This window comes from Cinclus cinclus, chromosome 7 (genome assembly GCF_963662255.1).
Source record: "Cinclus cinclus chromosome 7, bCinCin1.1, whole genome shotgun sequence".
Classification (NCBI taxonomy): Eukaryota; Metazoa; Chordata; class Aves; order Passeriformes; family Cinclidae; genus Cinclus; species Cinclus cinclus.
Genome location: NC_085052.1, coordinates 6,367,479 through 6,386,378, shown reverse-complemented (window position 1 = coordinate 6,386,378; position 18,900 = coordinate 6,367,479).

Below are 18,900 nucleotides of genomic sequence, written 5' to 3'. Positions count from 1 at the left end.
ATTGCTGCTTGTCCAGATAAGAAACTTTTTCTTTCAGTCAGGGTAGGGGAACCATGTTGGTTCTAACAGTACCTGGGGAAGATTTCTCAGTCCATGATAGAATTGTTTTCAAAATTAAGAAAACACCCTAACCACAAGAACTGAAAGGTACTGCAGTGATAATTGTTCCTGCTGGAAGAATCTGAGCTTCATTTGGGAGGCCAAAAGAACATATGAAAGCCACAGACACAAAGCTGTCAAAATGGCACTCACCAAACCTGCAACCCCTCTTTGTCTCTCCTGATGCTGTCCTGCATTGAACTGAGCTGTATCTTAACAATCTTAATGTTAAAGTGTTAAAATATGCTGGTTACCTGTGCAAAAGTTTAAAAAATACCTCAACAAGTGGTCAAGTGTAGCTGGTGCACATTTATGCTGCAGCATAGCTCTTAGATGATTCTTCTTAAATGTTTAAACTTAGTAATTCCAGGCAATTTTGAGAAATATTGATGGTTTTACTAGTTTTTATTAGTAATGGACAGTACATAATTACTAAAAATGTAATATTTTTACACCTGTGTTCTTTTACGATAGTGCTACTCCTGTGCAAAATTAAATGTCAGCAAGAGAAGAGTTATTCTAAAACGCAATTTAAAATAAATGTATTATTACACTGAGGAGGTAATATGCTGGTTTAATATGGTGACTAGTCACACCTGAATAACTAAAGAGTTTGTTTTTACAGGAAAGTACTAAGTTTACCAAAGCAAGGGGAAAGTATTTTATTACAAATAGATTATCTTGGTGCTTTCACTCAGTTTGGTGCAAAACTTCATGTAGAAGCTGGTATTTGACAGAAGCGTAGCTGGGGGAATTTTTTTTACAAAAAGGAAAACCAAGTAAAAAGTTATCAAAGCAAGGTCACTAAACACGAAATGCAGCGGAAGAGAGCATCCAAGGACCTTCCACCACAGCTGAGGGTCCATGTTTTGCACTAAAACCCCCCAGGGTCCCACAGGAGCTACTGCAGCAGCAGGATCAGGGGCACCCCACCCTCTTTGGGGTGAGGCAGGCAGCTCTTCAGGGCTGCAGCATCTCCACGTTGCCAGTCATCATTGGACTACTGGCTAAAACCTCTCTCCACCCACTGTAATTTATAGGGCTGGAGAATTTATGTCAGCACATCTTTTAAATTCTCTTCAACCCAGGAACACCAGGTGCTGAATTAATGCAATAGAATGTTATATTTTTCCATTTAAAAATTTCTAGAAGGAACCTAATTTGCTGACACCGCAAATTCAAAAATTCTCTTTAGTGGGTACGTGGTTAATTGGAGTTAATTGCAGTGCTGAAGTTCTTATTCTGACTGGGAAAGGTTCTGTTTTACTTTATTTTACTGGGTCTTCTTAGGGCTGGAAATCAAGTTTGTCCACAAATACGTCCACTGTGTGCTCTTTGTGAGGAGAGAGGTGTGAGAGGCTGCACGACTGAACCACAGATTAGAATGTGTCATTTATGTCATCCTCCATTTTTTCTTGTTTTTCCTACTTCAACAGCATGAAAACTATGCAGGAGGTTTTGGGGAACCTCAGCCCAGTAACAGCAGAAAAATTCTGGGTGTCTTTTGGGGTAAAACAAGCGTGTTCATCGTCTTTCTACAGAAAATTGTTCTGCTTTCTCCTGAAATGGCCTCTGTAATTTTTTTTTATAACTTCCTTATTTTCCATCAATGCAATTTCCCTTTGCTGATTTCTTGCATCAGACTATTCACTAGATAGCAGGATGCAAAAGAGAATTTTAAAATTAAGAAAAAATAAGGATCTGTTCCCAAAGACAGTGAAAACAATGGGAGTCAAAGAAACTGGCATTGACAAAAGATTTTATTTCCCTCAGGAGGGTAAGAATGATCCTCGCCAAAATTTTATAAAACAAAGATTGCAGTAATAAGTCCAGCACATCAGAACATAAACTGGCATCACATTTAGGATCTTCCTTCCTTGCTAACAGTGGCACACACCTCAGATTATGCTTGATGAGCGAAGCAAAAGTTGTCATTATTGTAATAACTGCATTCAGCATGGTCTTTAATCTTGCTATGGGATTTTAGGCTGACTACTGTACATATTGCTTCTGACTGCTAAAAGCTGCGGGTAACCCCTAAAAATGATAAAATCTCTCTCTTTTTTAACTTTGGAAATTACAAACAGAAGGGCCTGTGATGTGGAGACACACACAGAGGGTAATTATCTGAGACAGGCTTTAATAAGCTAAATAGGTTCATCCTAATGTAGATTCATGTCTTCAATAATTTAGTGGATGATTTTCAGAAAAGTGAGCTTCTCTTCCTCTAGGCTAGGCAAAACGCAGCTAAACTCACCCCCTGCTGATTTGATATGGGTAAAATCATCTAGAAATCACTTAATCTGAAAGCAAAAATCCTCTTAGGTATTTTTCCAAATACTTCCTTGAGCAGGCTAAGCACAGGCAGCCATGTACTGCAGATGATGGTTTAGCTGAAGGTTTTCCTGCAGCGCAGTCCCAGCCCTGCATCTCTTCCCCTCAGCTGCACACCAGGGCTCTCCCTCCCCTGGCTTTGGGAAGGAGCACTGGCTGGCTGTGCCCCAAGGAACTTACAGCTGGAGCTCACATTCAGCACATCAAGCTGGAGGCTGCTGAGGGGCTTGGAAGCACTGTGAGGAACGGCTGAGGGAGCTGGAGCTGTTTATTCTGGAGAAAAGGAGACTCAGGGGTGACCTTATCACTCTACAGCTCCCTGAAAGGTGGCTGTGCTCAGGTGGGGATGGTCTCCTTCTCCAGGCAGCACTGACAGAACCAGAGGACACGGTCTCAAGCTGCACCAAGGGAAGTATAGATTAGATATTAGGGAAAAAAAATTTACTGAGTGATAAGTTACTGGAATGGTCTGCCCAGTGAGGTGGTGGAGTCACCATCCCTGGATGTGTTTAAAAAAGACTGGATGTGGAACTTGGTGCCATGGTTTAGTTGAGGTGTTGGGGCAGGGGTTGGATTTGATGATCTTGAAGGTCTCTTCCAACCTCGTGTTTCTGTGAATTCTGTGAAATTTCATGAGAGGGAGCTGTTATATGGGGTCACATAAAAGAAAAAGCAGCACTCAAGAAGCAGGTGTGCCTCAGGCACCAAAGCACTGCTCCTGAGGAGCTGACTGAATGGCAAGAACACCCCTGTTTCCATCCCAGCTGCTCTGCAGTGCCCATCCAGCAATAGCAAGCCCCCACGTGCCAGCTGCTCCTGTGGAATGCAGAACAAGATAGACAGGGAGGGAACAAGAGCTCCAGCCCAATCCATCGCTCCAGCATCCTGTGTGCACTGCAGGATGTGCTGGATGGAGATTCAGAGCTGTACAAAACTGGTTTAAAAAACCCCCACAAACATATTCTAGTATGACAATAATACACATTGGCTAAGGGAAATTTAATGCAAAATTACAGATGGCTTGGATGTTTTTATCTTCTCTGGAATCACTCAGATTTGGGGAAATGGCTGCCTCTGCACTGTAATAGCTTTAGGGTGGCTGTTGGGTTTGTTGAGAGGTTGTGGCTGGGAAGGTTTTTTTTTGCAGGTGCTGTGCCATAGGTCTGAATGGAATTCTCTGAATGGGGTACTTCATTCTCCTTATTGCAGTTTGAGCACAGAAGGTACATTAAACCACATGAATTCACTTAAATAAACAGGGCCTGTATCTCAATGGCAATCTAAGTGCTACAAACTCTGTTGCTTAAAAGCAGCCTAACTCTGACATACTTGCTTTTGGGAAGCTGGATTTCAGTAATTGATTTCAACTTCCCAAGTACCAAATATTGCTCTTGCAATTAAACTCTCCTTCTTTCTTTCCTTTCTTTTTTTTTCCTTTTCCCAAGGCCTTTTAAAATATCCTCTGATTAAAAGGTGACACATTTCAGTATTGATTACCCATGCAGCTTGTAACTGATATTTTTATTATTTTGTTTCATGGTTTTAACAGGATTCTGGACATCTACATTTGGAGGCTCACTAAAAACCTACCATTTTCTATTTGATTGCCAGGATGTTTTTTTCTGATTTCTTATTCACTGAAAATGACCAAAAATAATTTAGCTGCAGTACTTGCCTACAGCGAGATAAAGATATTTTTTTTTGTGCAATGCATACTCACATGGTGGTCTTTGCTACATTACAGTTAGGCAAAGATCTTTGCTGGGATCTAATATGGGAATCTGCATGAGATGATTTATGCTTTGTTCTCATTTGATCAGGTTAAAGACTTTACCCTTTAGTGGCTCATTTGTGTCTGGAATCCCTACATCTGCTGGCAACAAAGTTGGTACCATGGATTAACTGCTGAATTAGTATCAGGCTTTAGCAGTGAAGAATGAGACTTTCTTTGTCCCCTCACAGTCTTTAAGTGGTGTTGCTGGTCCAAATCCATTAATGGTTTTGCTACCATCCTCCAGAAACTTAGGAAAAGAAAAGACAAAGACTATTCATGTCAACAAGAGATTGGGAGGGGGGGAAAAAACAAAACCAAGCCAGGCTTTCTTTCATAATCAAAGAAATGTCTCTATCCTTATACAGTGTAAACCAGGATGAAAAAATGAAATGCATTTAGGATTCCCCAACAACAAATATGCCTATAGTGTGAAAAACAGCATCAACAACACAGAGATAACTGGCATGCCATTTTAACTGCATATTTGAGTTGAAAAGTTTTGAGAACTCACCAAAAAACCTCCCATTCTGAGACAGAGCTTGTGTTCACACTGCCACATGATGGATGCCTAATGGTTTCCTCCAGACAACCAACCTTAAAATATCTTAGACCTTATTGTGCTGTTGGTGTTTATAGTTTCCACTGTGGTCAAGCCTAAGAGCTGAGGGCCACAACTGTGCTGGGAATGGCAGAAAGAGAGAAAAACCAGTGTCCCCCAGATCCTGCAGTCTAAGCAAAACCTCATCTGGTACCTGCTCTTTCCTCTAGCTGATGGTTTGTGTTTGCTCCAGCCTGACTCTTCAGTGAAACCTCTCTGAGATAAGAAAAACTTGTTGCTGACACGTCTGTGTGCCACTGGTGTTTAAAGGGTTGTTGAATGAATAAACAACAATACACTGAGTAGAGCTTTATATGGGCCTGTTTAGGTTTTTGGGGTTTTGGGGATTTTGGGTGGGATTTTTCTCAGAGAGGGAATGGACTCCAATGGCTTTTGGAATATTTGCACTCAGCTGAGTTTTTTTGGAATCCACAAAATACAAACCACAATAACCAATAAATTATATCTTCTGTGCTGTTGTGTAATTCCATTGTAATTCTCTGGAATTCTATTGAAATTCTTCTTGAAGATGCCTCTGTCCTTTGCTGGATCTGGCCAAGGAATTGAATGTGGGCTAGTGAGGAGCATTAATGCAGTGATGGAACATATCCATTCACTCTATTGTGATTCCAGGCAGCCAGCTTCTCTTTCAGTGTCTCTCTTAAAGGCTGTGGCACTTGAATGAACCAGCACCAGAGTCAAGCAGGGCACTAGAAGCCAATTTACCTTCTGCTGCCTGATTTGTGAAAAATATGTACATAGAACAATAGGATCATCAAGGTTGGAAGGGACCTTCAAATCACCCAGGGTCCAACCATCCATCCAGCACTGCCACTGCATCCCCTAAACCACAAAGCCTCCCCTGGCTGGAGCTGCTGGTTATGAGGAGGAGGTTGAGCCTCACCTGGAAGTGGATGTGTTCACTCTGTTCCCACCACCCTGCTGGCTACTCCAGGCAGTGGCTGCTTTACCCAAAAACTCCACTGCTCTCTGAGCAGCAGTGACAACCCCACTGCCAGGGTTAGGAACATCAGCACCACTCTTCCCTCAGCACAGCTACAGTGAAATACACTCCCTTAAAAATGTGATGCAGGCACTTCTTAACCCAGTACTTGAAAAATCAAGGCAGAGAAATCCCTTTGCTAACTCTAACCTGAGGCCAGTGCTTGCTTTTAGTGTTGTGAGTTGTGTGGCACATTAGTCCCTTGGGATGATCTCTTGCATGAAGCCCCAGCCCCACCTCCTGAGATCTCCTCTGCCTGATTCACGTGGCAAACTTCAGCCTAAATTGCTCTCTCCAGATTTTTGCTGCCTGATTCTGCCCCTGCCCATTCTGTCTTTTACTAAAACAGCCTGTGAGTTGCTCAAACCCACAGAGTCTTTCGTTTCTTCACTCAGCCCTGTCATGATCAATTGTTTCAGCTACTTTGAGTTTTCTGTGGAACATGTGCCAGTTTTACTTCCAAGAATGCAACATCACCAACATTTTTCAATTATTCAGATAGGTTTTAGGCTGTCATCATCTCCACCTCCCTGGAAGGAACTACTCACACTTGCCCTACCTCTGGTCCTGCTGACACTAATGTGATGACATTGACTCTGCAGAGGTTACTTCCAATTTCAGCAGGAAGGAGAGAGCAGGATCCATCCCTACTATGCTGCCTCTCCTGCCATGTGGAGCAATGCTGAGCTGCTCAGTGCATCTGGCTTCAAAATAAAACCCTCTACACCAGACAAATATGTTAAACCTTTGAAAGTCTTTTTTCCAGGTTTCAACAACATTCTCTTCAGAAACGAGCACTTAATGGAGTTCATTTAAGGTTGTTGAAGCCACAACTTGCTGTCAGCACTATTTACCACTTCAGTGGCTCAGCTAGAGCCTCAGCTGTTGTGAGCCAGTTCAGTGCTAATAACGGAGTCCTCCTGATTTACATCAGCTGAAAATCTGACCGAGTTTCTGCCAGGCTGACAGCCTTCCTCTGCTGGGTTCCAGTAGCTGTTTACACGCTCACTCAGTGCAGACAGTAGTAAAAGCAGTTATTCTTCTGACACTCCTGCCTGTGCCCTATTTTTAATGTAAAACCAAACAAGCGTGGCAGATGCTCCAGTGCGGTGTCCTCTACTGACTGGGCACTTCAGCTGGGCAGACACCAGGACTGGCTTTCACAGCCCTGGAATGCAGCTGGAGCAGTTCATCAGTGGTGCCTTGTATTCCTTTCTCAAGGGTTGCATTCAGGGTCTCTTCTGCCCGGTCCTTTGGGAACTGAACAAGCAAATCTCCATCTCTCACTGCAATCCCCACTCCTGCACTCCTTGGCTTTGCTTGTCTGTGCTGAGAGGAGGGACCTTCATTTTTTCAATCGTTACTTTATAGTTCTATTTTTCAGGAAGAGCAGCTCAGTTCCTTTACATCCAATGGGCTTCTTTCTCACTGCTGCTGTAATTTCCACTCCTGCTCCCAAATTGAAGAGCCACAGATCTTGCCAAAGCCATGGCACTGGCCCATTTCCAGCTATGCAGGTGGAAATTACCAGCATTTTTTTTTTTACTTCCAGCCTTTTATCACCTTCCAGGGTTCTGCCCTGGCTAATGCTGTGTCTGAAGCCTGTAAAAAAAAAACAAAAACAAAAATTGTATCATCAACTTACAGAGCCAAAGCCCTGCAAAATGGCAGCCATCTGCTTCATGGTAAACTGGCAGTGCCCAGTAAGCTGAGAAGGGGATGATTTTAGGGAATAAAACCACAATGCCTTCTGTCATTTATTTCAATAGTAACATTAATTTTATTCTCTTTCCCCTCCCCCCCCCCCACCACCACCAAGTTTGCCACAGAAATTTGCTAAAAGCCATCACGGGAGGTTTTGACCCTCTGAGTTATTAGGTTGATAAAATGTCTGTTCACACCTCCTGCAGAAGCTCAGCTTTTTTAACAGCGGGGAATGACTGCTGGCAGGCAGATCCAGACATCCTCCCTTGGAAGGTACCAAGGGAATGTTACTTTCCTGTTAGCTCGTGCCCATTATTTAGTAGGTGCAGAACGGTGGCATCACCCAGTGAGTTGTGCTGAGGAGAAGGCGCTGAGCTCAGGGACACCACTCCAGGGGCCCTGGGGGACCTTTGAGCTGTCATCTGGGAGGGAGAGCTGAACACTGCCCTGGGGCCAACTCAGCTCTCCGGGTGGAGAAACCAGGATGCAAAGGGGTGGGGAGGTCTGTTAATCCACCACATGGCTCCAGATCAATAAGATGAGAGGCAATTTTTTGAAACTGCCAATACCAAAAAGTTTTAAAGAGAAAAGAGTGAAATCCACAAACAAGTGTGATTAGCTTAATAATTAGATCATAACATTTGTGCCCGTGCCTTAATTTCCCTTCTGAAGGGTGCATTTTTACTGTTTTGAAAGAAATTTTTCTAAAAAATAAAAAAATACCTTTAAAAAAAAAATCTAAGACTTCCTCTTGATTGCATGCTCCCCTCAGATGGAGCTTTAAAGAGAAGTGTTGTATAGGAAATGAAAAAACTGCGAGAACCAACAACAATAAATCTTGCTCAGAAGAGCTGCTACTGCCACAACATTTGTGATTTCTGAATTTAATTTTAATGTACAGATCTCACATTTTTGTGTCAGTTTTTAAGGGCATATCAGGATATTGTGCTCCAGCACTGTATGTTAATGGATTTCTGTCTCCCTCCAGAAAAAATGGAATATTTCTTCTCTGAGCTTTCACGTACTCTTCTGCCAAGTCAGAGCAGAAAGGAAAAACTGTGTACAATGTTTTATTAGGCCAAATGTCAATTTGTTTTTTTCTGAAATCTTTACCAATCTCCCTGGCATTTAATAGTCAAACAGAGCAAAAAAAAAGGCAGAAAAATAATAAATACTTAATTTTCCTTCAGAGTGCCTAAGACATCCAACAGGCCATGGTACATGGAGCTACATTTCTCTCTTATAGGAGAAAGGTGGGGCAGTGAAAGATCCTTGAGAAAGTGGACAGCATCTGGGTCAAAAGGAAAGGTATAGAATCACATTGTGTTTTTGAGCCTTTTAAGACAGCTTTCATTTATTTCTGCTGAATCTGACTAAACACACACCTCCCATTTGGCCAAATCTTGGTCTTTCCCTCTAAATATGAGTTTTTTTCCATGTATAAAAAGATTTCAATTTCTGCCTCACTTGGAAATCTCCCTACATTTCCAGCTCACTAGACAACATGGCATGAATGTAAGCTCAACTTTTTTGCACATAAGCATTGTTTGGTACTTGATATTTGAAACAAATCAGTACAAGCACCTTGGTATCAGCCAGGAAAGCCCAGCTGAGTCAGGTATTTAATTTGACACAGGAGAAAAAGAGTTTGTAAACTTCATTTCCAATGCAGTGGCCACTGCTTTATCACCCCACTGAGAAATGCTCCTCTCTCTTGAACCCCTACACTGTCCCAAAACACTGACTGGCTGTCCAGGTAGTCCTTTTGATAAAAGAGAGATAGAAACAGGTTTGCTTTTTTGCTTCCCAAAGTCTGTGGAGAGACTTGGATAAGCAATACTCCTAAGTATTTAACACAAGAACTAGTAGCTAATCCAGATTTGGTTCAGACAGGGACAGCTCTGTGCCCACAGTTACCTGTCAGCAGGATTTGTGTCATGTTAAGAGATGCCCAGCAAGGCTCAGAAGTATCATCTGCAGATTTAAGTGACTTTCACGAGTTGTAACTCTTCTGTATTTCCAGTTACACAGGTTTTGAGCAGGAGAAGAAGCCTGGATTTTAGTTTAAAGGTCTTCACTGCAAAGGCTCGGTGTGTTAGCAGCCTCTGGGGTCACCTTTGTCCTCTGGGTATTACAGAAGGATTCAGTTTGGGACCTTAGTTCATGTCAGGGTGTGTGGGAAACAGAATTCATCCAGTTTCACTGTGAACATGACACAGGATTTTTGCATTAAAGCCATGCCCAGATACTGGATTCTCCCCAAACCATCACTGGGCATGAGATGTTCTGAAAACATGCTCCATTACCTACCAGAAACAAAGTACTGCATTCTTGTTGGGACTGTGAATTGCTGCTGCTGGAATAGTTCTTTCTTCTTCCCCTGGAAAATGAGGTGTCGTGGTGTCAACTTCCCCTGCTGTCGAGAGGGCACCGAGGCATCTCAGTGACAGCACAACAGACCAGGACAGAAAATGAAATAGTGAGTCTATTCACTTGGCCAAGAGTTATTCTTCCTGATGCATAAGAACATTTTTTTCCATTGAGCTCCAGTTAAAAGTTCACAGGACTCTTGCACTGAAATCCCAAAGTAACCTGATGTCATGGATCATCTAATTAACTCTTTTCCAGGGCTGTAAAAGCAATAACTCATCAGAGGGAGGGTAGAGGTACTTTAAAGTAAGATTCACCCCGTTTCTCCATCACTGCTGCCTCCCCCTTCCTCCTGCCCATCTAAATGTGAGAAAGGTGCCAGGTCCCTACAGACCTGGTCTAAAATCAGCCTGCAGGGAGGGCAGGAGCTCACACATCTCTGCAGCTGAGGAACTTCCCCTGATAGTACAGACCCAACCTCACTGGAGGAGGAAGTTTTTCAGAGAGCTAGAAGGAATACACATCCATGACAACACAAGCAAGAATTCACAACTTTTCCTTTGAAACAGCACAAAAAAGTGTCCAAAGGATGGAGGTGCTCTTTTGTCTAATGTTCTACCTTTTTGAAATTATTTCAACCCAAAAGTGCAGTTCCCAACAAAGAGCTTTTTGCCCAATTCAGATCTTTTCCATCTGCTGTGGTCTGTGCAGGATCCATTCATATTTGAGCCTTCCTGGCTATTAGCCCAATGAAGTGATCTGGCTAGGATAAAAGAAAATGGTGATTTTACATTTCTCCCTTCTGGCATTCTCACTCTCTTCTATATTTTTAGCAATAATCCTGTTTACAGAAGAGAGGTTCCTAAGGAGTATGTTAGACAAAAAGAATAGCCATAGGCAAAAAGTTGACTGGAAATATATTTCAGCAGATATTTATATTCTAGTTAGCTCAAAATTTTCTCATAAAATATCTGTATTTCTCTACTCAGGGGAGAATGGGATCATTTGAGGAAAAAAAGTAATTTAATAATTTCAGCCTTTTGTTTTTCTGCTAAAAATGCCCCTGGATTTGGCCAAAAGAAAAATATATTTTCAACAGAACATCAGTGACCTCTCCAATACATGGCTAAGTAATAAAAGGATGGCATATAGCCCAAACAGTGTGCAAAGAGATCTTTAGGCACATTTAAAGCCCTGGCTATCACAGGAGACAGTGTTGATGCAAGTTCCCTTTCACCTTTTCTTCCCTTTCCCTATGCTTTCAGAACCCAGCTAAAGCATTATCACTGATGAGTCAGGGAAGATGGAAAAGTACATCTCATTGGGTTCTGGCAATGAAGCCTTTATCACCCCAAGAAGAGCTTTTCTGGAATGTCACATTCCTACAGGAGATTAAGAACTACCAGGCAGGAGATGGGGTTAAGCCCCTGTCTTCTCCTTGAGACTTCAAGGCTTGCACAGAGACTTGTGGTTTTCATTCTGCTTTCTGCAACAATGCCAGCTTTGGGTCTGAGTTCAGCATATGGACCTCTCCAAGGTCTGGAAACGTGAGGATCCTGTGTTTGGGTTGGGTCTCCTCCTGTTGAAAACCTGTCGTTGCCTTGGGTGAATTGTGATCAGTGTGTATTTAATAAACCACAGGGAAGCATGCAGCTATTCAGTATCTTTCACCAAAGGCTCGGAAAAATAGTTCACAAATAAATGGCCAAGTTTTATAACAATTTCTTATTCCAGGTTTTCTAGATAGTAGAAAAGCTGGCATCCAAGTGGTTTTCCCAATAATCACACATCAAAACTGCACCAACTTGTGAACAGAGCTAATAAATCCCAATTCCAGCTCTAGTTCCATTCTCAAACAAGATTTGTTATTTCCACAATTCTTATTTATCCAAAGTTGCTATTACTTCTGGCCAGAAATAGACATGATAGTTTACACCAATGTACTGTTTTTTTAGCTTGAAGCTTCTTCCCCTCTTCTTTCCCCTTTTTATATGAATAAATGAAATGAATAAATTTGAGCAATCAGAAGAGAAAATGTGCAAGGAAAAGGAGAAATAGGTTCAAACACTAACTGCACGTCCCAAAGCAGTGCTGGCTGCTCCTGACTTGGCACAACACCTTTGGAGGTGATGGCTTCAGCCATGCTGATCACAGAGCTGAGAAGAGTGGCAGGCAGGGTGGGAAGCAAGAGGCCGTGTCTGGAAAAACTGGAGACAAATCCAGTCCCAGTCAAAGCAGATGTAATTTGTGATGAGAGAAGCAAAGCTGAGCACTTTCACAGCAAAAGTATTGTTGCTGTTCTCTGGGTCCTGAATTCCTACTCTGCCATGTAAGAGTGATGTCCAAGGCCAAATAGTTGTCAATAATACTCATTAATTAATAAAAACAGTAGTGCTATTGGAAAATTTCAGGTCCCATACTCACAACTTGCTGCCAAGGTAGTCACTTCCCAAACTGACTTCTAAAATTAGAAACAAACAGGCCCCTTCTAAAGGCAATAAACAGCATTTTAATTGGACTAAAACCTATAAATCTGTCAGCAGCTAGTTACCCTGGCTCCCCTGTGAGATCAGCAGCTCTGAATGCCCTCCTGGGTCTTTTGCAGAGGGCTATGATGGGATCTGGTGTCATCACAACAAAGGTGTGATGGAGCAAGGCAGCGTGGCCTGGTGGCTCAGCACTGGGCTCTGGGCTGTGTGGACAGTGTGCTGGGTGTGCTGGACAGAGGGTGTCACCAGCAGCAGGGCAAAGGGACAGCCTTGTGCTGCACTGCTCTGGCTCTGTGGGCTGGGAATACATGGACATGCACATGGACAAACACTGTGGGTAGCCCTCATGTCATGAAACACATATTACAATTCATTTTCCTTAGCTGAATCAGTACATTTTCATCTATTTGTTCTGCCATGGAAGACTTTTAAAGGAATTCTCACATATCTCAAATAGATGCCAAGTGTCAGCCTGGTGAGGCAGAAGATCCCATTGATAGAAGTGATGTCCTGGTAGCATCTCCCCTGACAGAACATGTTTATAGGGGAAAAAAATACACAAACCTGATGGGATGATGAAACAAGCCTTTTCTGATTGAGCAATACTGGGAAAAAAAATGATTATACAGTCTCCAGAGCACTAGAAATAATCAGCAATAACTGCAGATCTATGCTACTGTTTACACTTTGCTTACTTAAAATTGCTATAATTTTCATTCTTGAAAGAAACATAAAATATTTCACCAAACAGAACTGAGTGTTTTTCTCTAAACGACATTGACCTGAGGCTCTCATAGAGTACAGGAGACAGCCCTTCCCATGCTTCCCAGCAGACACACAGCATCACCTGTCCCAAGGCTGTCACCTGGCTGTGGCTGGGTGGCCTCCACTGAGCTGTGGCCATTTACATCACTGCAAAGCTGATCCACAGCTACAGATGTGCTCAATGCCAGGCTCCAAAGGAAAATAATAATAAATTTCAGCAGCGTGCCTGTGAAAACAACTGATTCTCTGGGCCCTTGAAATACCCTGTATTTATAAACAAAAGAGGGGTTTAGTTTTTCTTGTCCTAGCAAAACACACTGGAACATTTCACCACCATTTTCTTTCACTTTAATTAGCAAGCAAAGAGGGAATGTCAAAGAGCAATTATACAAAATATATACTGTGCTTATTAGGGATTTCTTTTCTGTAGCATGGTGAAGGCAGCTTGAAGTTCACATTAAATCTCTCTCCCCCTCTAATGAGATATGCCTTATCCAACCTAGAAAGATACAATTAACTCAGGAAAGAATGCAGCCACATTCTCAGGGGAAAAAAAACCAGAAGGGGTGGGGAAAGGAAGGATTCATGTTAAAAGGTGAAACATGAAAGGCTGATGCTGCAGATCCTGAGTGTGTGTCTGGCTGAAAAGAAACATCCTGAGCAGCTCCAGACATTTAAATAAGCCCACAGTTTAACAAGGCCCAGTCCTGGTCCTGAGCACTTGTGGTTTCCAGCCTAAATCACCTCTCTTTCTGCCTAGAAGTTGTGGGACCATTTGTTTCCCCTTGCCCAGGCAGTGGTTATCTGGGGAGCAGGAAATCAAAGAATTAGGAGACTGAGCTTAAAGGGACCCTAAAGGCCACCACCAGTGCAGGCTGTGCTCTCTGGAGACTGCAAAGTTTGTGTGGGTCCTGGCTGACCTAAAGCAGCTCGAGGGAAGCTGGGCAGGGACTCTCTATGCAGTGATGGGACAAGGGGGGATGGCTTGATGCTGAAGGGGAGATTTAGATTAGATATTAGGAAGAAATTCTTTACTGTGAAGGTAGTGGGGCCCTGGCACAGGTCACCCAGAGAAGCTGTTGACACCTCAGGCTGGACAGGGCTTGGAGCATCCTGGTCTAGTGGAAGGTGTCCCTGTCCATGGCAGAGGGCTTGGAACCAAGGGATTTTTAAGGTCCCTTCAACACAAACCATTCTGTGATTCCATGACCAGCCAGCCCCAGCTGCACCTTGGCCACACCACTTCCCACTGGGAATGGATGTTCCTGGGGGCTGCCCACCTCACACCTCAGCCCAGCCTTACAGCTCATTTGTATTACTTCGGGGTGTTTTGGGTTGGTTTGCTTTTTCTTTCCCCCGTGACGTTTGTTATTATTTTCATTTGAAAAGAGAGAAGCACGTCATCCCTCTCTCCCCTTGCTCCTGGCGATGGGCAGAGTGCCCCGGTTCCAGAACGGGGCTGGAGCGCGTCCTCCTCCAAATCCCTCCTCAACGGATAGCGGGGTCACGGGAAAAAAAAAAAAAAAAAAAAAAATTAAAAAAGCAACAACCCAGGAGCATAAATTGAACCCAGAAGGGCAGATGCAGACTGAGCAGGAAGCGCTGGCCCGAGGCGAAATGAAACAGCTGTTGCCATTGTTCTGTCTCTGCGCGCTCCGGGCCGGGCCGCGGCAGCAGCTGCTCGCAATTACCGCACATGAAAGGGGGGCACGGAATTAGGCGAGTGACGAAAAAGCGAGGGGACCGCGAGATTTATCACCGAGCATCGGGGCCGAGCAGCCCCGCTCCGGAGGGCAGCGGCAGCCCCGGGACCTGCCCGGGCCGCGCCGAGCTCCGCCGGCGCCGGGGATGCTGAGCCCAGGATGCTCGCACGGGAGAGCGGCAAAGCCTCGGGGTTCTACAGCCGGGATGTGCCCTCGGGACACCGGGGCCGCCGGCCGGGGTCTGGTCGGGTCCGCAGAGCCACGGCAGGTCCTTAGTTCTCGGCATGATCCTCCCCCGAGGGATCCCGCCGGGACCGGGGAGTAGCCGGGCAGAGCCCACAGGCAGATTCCATCACCTCTCCTCGAACGAGCAGGAAAACAGCAAGTTTAACATTCCGTGTGAAATCGCTTCAGCTCTCCCACACAACCGAAGCCGTAAAAATAAAAATAAAATAAACAAAGCAAAACAAACCCTCACAGCTTTCTTTTTGCAAGGAGTGATGAGCGTAAGAAAGGTTTTTCAGAAGGTGGAGCATGTGTTTGCCATCTTTGCTCCTGATATGGAAACCATATGCTTAAATACCCCAGCAAACATGCGCAATATAACACTCTTTTTTATTAAAGGTGGTTTTATAAAAGCTATCCACCTTCCATCCACTGGTGACTCCCAAAGAGGTCACATATTCTTCATTGCGACTATCAATACGTATTTGGGATAAATTAAGCTCCAAATAGACTGTTTCTGATTATTACTGCCAAGGGAGCAAGAGGCCGTCTTATTTTCCCTTCACTGATAAATTAAAAGAACTGTAATGGGTGATTTCTGTAACCTGCAAAGGGGCAACACCATCTGTGACTCATTTAGTGTCGCTTTAAAGAAAATTTATTTTATTAATTTGGGCAGAGTATAAAGAGAATATGCTTTTTTTAAAAACAATTCTATTGCTAAAGAGAAAGAAGCAGCAGCAAATTTGCCCCATCCCCAGAAGTGTTTGCCCCATCCCTGGAAGTGTTCAAAGTCGGGCTGGATGGAGCTCTGAGCAACCAGATCTAGTGAAAGATGTCCCTGTCCACGTGATGAGGGTCGGAACTAAGTAATCTTTAAGGTCACTTCCAGTCCAGGCTTTTCTATGATTCTAGAAGAAAACCCTGACTCAGAAAAAAATATTTTGCAAATGAAAATTGCCTGAAGTGTTATTAGAAGTGCAAAACTCCTGCCTCCCACTTAACTTTGATGTTTTTCACCCTGACAAATAGAAGACCCTAACAGGAGATGGCTTTAACTAAATTCCATATCATCGATGAAGGAATAGATGAGAAGCAAAACATAAAAAAAAAAAAAAAAAAAAGAAAAAACAAACAGAAATGAGATTGAGACTGCTCCATTGCTCCTCTCTTTTGGAGTCAAAAGGAACCAACCCGCCATCCCCTGGTGTGATCCTTGCAAAGATCCATATAAGATTATTTCTTTCAGGTTGTGCAACCAGGAGTAGCACCATTTTGTCAAATGGGTTTTTAGTTTACGCAGCACCCAAAAGCACCAACAAAGAGGAGTAGGGAGAATGTAGAGGGAGAGGGAATGATAATTTCCCATTCCTCAAACCAGAGGTAAGGGTGGCAACCATGATGTGACCACCTTTGTCTGGACTGACATGCAGGAAGTGGAGAAAAGATCAAAAGCAAGTGGAAATCAAAAGGATTAATATACTGAAATTCTTCTGTTTTGCCACAGGCTGTCACCCTAGCTCCACGTATCATTCAGCCAGACAGGAACATTGTGCAAAGCAAAGAGAAATAGCTCTAGAAGTCTGGAAACGAAACTCCTCTTGAAATTTAATGGGCCTGCAGATTGCCTACAACCTCAACTCCCCTCCCTGTAATTCAGACAGTAATACAGAATAATAATTATAATAAATAATTATTAAATAATACATTAATTTTTATAAGTGATGGGAAATTGTGTGGGGCCTGGCTTGTCAAGAGGGGTCTGCCTCAACTCTGGAGTGCCAAATGACATATTTTTCTGCTACAAGGTTTGCTCATGGATGAAGTTGTTGTTTGCTCTTTGACCAGGCTGACTTGCTTTGGGCTGCTTATTTGGCATTTTACACCAGTCCTGCTCCAAGGATCAGGCAGGGCCCAGCACAGTTTTGGACTTCTGAACATCTGGATCTCCCTTGTGACCTGCAACTCATCCAATTGCATTTTTTTGTCACCACTAACATCAGCCCTGAGACAGTCCCACGAGAAGTTCTCCACCTTGCACACCCAGCATGTGCCACCTGGTCCTCTGCTAAACACTTTGTGAGTCAGCAGGGCTGGATCCCTGTAGGTACCCAGGTTGTTCACTGTTCTTTCTACATTTTGGACAAAACCCCCCTTTCCTGGTGGAAAGATTATAAGGGTAGTGCTATTTTCATGGCTTGCCGTGGAAAACATGGATGGACCTCCAAGTTGTAAATGAGAAACGAGGAAAATATGTTTTTTCAGGGCATCTGAGAAACCTGACAGGGGGTAGGAGCCAGGTGGGGGTTGGCCTCTCCTCCCAGACAGCCAGGGACAGGACAAAAGGACACTGCCTTAAGCTGCCAGGAGACATTCAGGTTGGACATTAGAAAGAATTCCTTCTCAGAAAGAGTGATTAGACATTGGAGTGGGCTGCCCAGGTGGAGCCTCCATCCCCAGAGGTGTTTAAGGAAAACCTGGATGTGGCACTCAGTGCCATGTTCTGGTTGACACACTGATATTGGGGCATAAGCTGCACTCAATGATCTCAAAGGTCTTTTCCAACCTAAATGATCCTGTGATTCTGTGGTTTCTAAAACACAATAATGTCATGTTTGCTCTTCTGAGAAAAGGGCAAAAACCTGTTAAATACTCATCAGGATATTTCATTGTTGAAGATCCATTTTGTTAAAATATTGCTCATCAAATACATTGATTTTCCTCATTAATGGTATTTTAATTTGTGCCTAGTTACCCAACAGCTAGAGACATCATAACTTATCCAAATATTGTTTCACTTAGTGATCAAATGTTCACAAGTCTCTGGCCTGGTTGTGACTTCTGCAAAGATTTGATGATCCCATCATCCTTTCCTTTTGGCACAGAGGAGCTGCAATGTCAGGTCTGGAGCTGCTCAAGCCATTCAGTTTTGGCTTTCAAACACAAACTGTTCAGATTTGGTTTGTTTCTCTAAGCAGCTTTTTACTCTGTGCTATCCTGGCTTTGTCAAGGGGAAGTTGGGGGACAAGGATGTGGGTTTATTACTCAATATTTTCTCTAAACCAGATATTTTAAAAGGGGTTTCATTTGTGCAAGAGGAAACAATACTTTTCATAGTCATCAGTTAATCAGGCTTTTCCAAAGTGGTTCTGGAGCTGTGCACACACACACACACACACACACACACAAAAAAAAAAAAAAAAAAAAAAAAAAAAAAAAAAAAAGAACAAAACAAAATTTAATTTAATTTGACTTTGTGGAATTCCCACTTTGATTTGGGAATGACATGTTGTGAAGTACGTTCATGGTGGCAGTACAGGCTCCTGCCCTGTGAGATAACCACATTGTGTATTTTTTTTTTATTTCACACAGCACGTAGGGAAAACTCCTGCCTAATTCTTGCACGCTGCAGCTGCGTCTTCAGTAAAAGGCTTCTGATGTCTGAATTTGCAGGTGATGTAATGGCTTGGGGAATTAAGTCTTATTTTTTCCTTCCTCTTACCCTCCCTCTATTTGCTTTATTTTGTTTTGTGCTATGTGAGCCTTTAGTCAAATATCCCACATACACACTCATCACTGGGGCAGCTTTAAGCACAATGCATGGGCATGTCTGGGCACTGCATTAATACATCTTCTTCTTGTCTCTCTGTAGATTATCCTCTGTTAGTGTAATTTATAACTCCAGCCCTTTGTGTACATGCTTCCATTCTGAAAAGGTAATATCACTGCTAATTAAACAGTGGTTTAAGAAGTCAGCTGATAGCTCCTTGCAGCATCTAGGAATTAACCTCACCTGGGAGCAAGCTGCTGGTTGAGGCTCAAGTGAAGCTTAGATA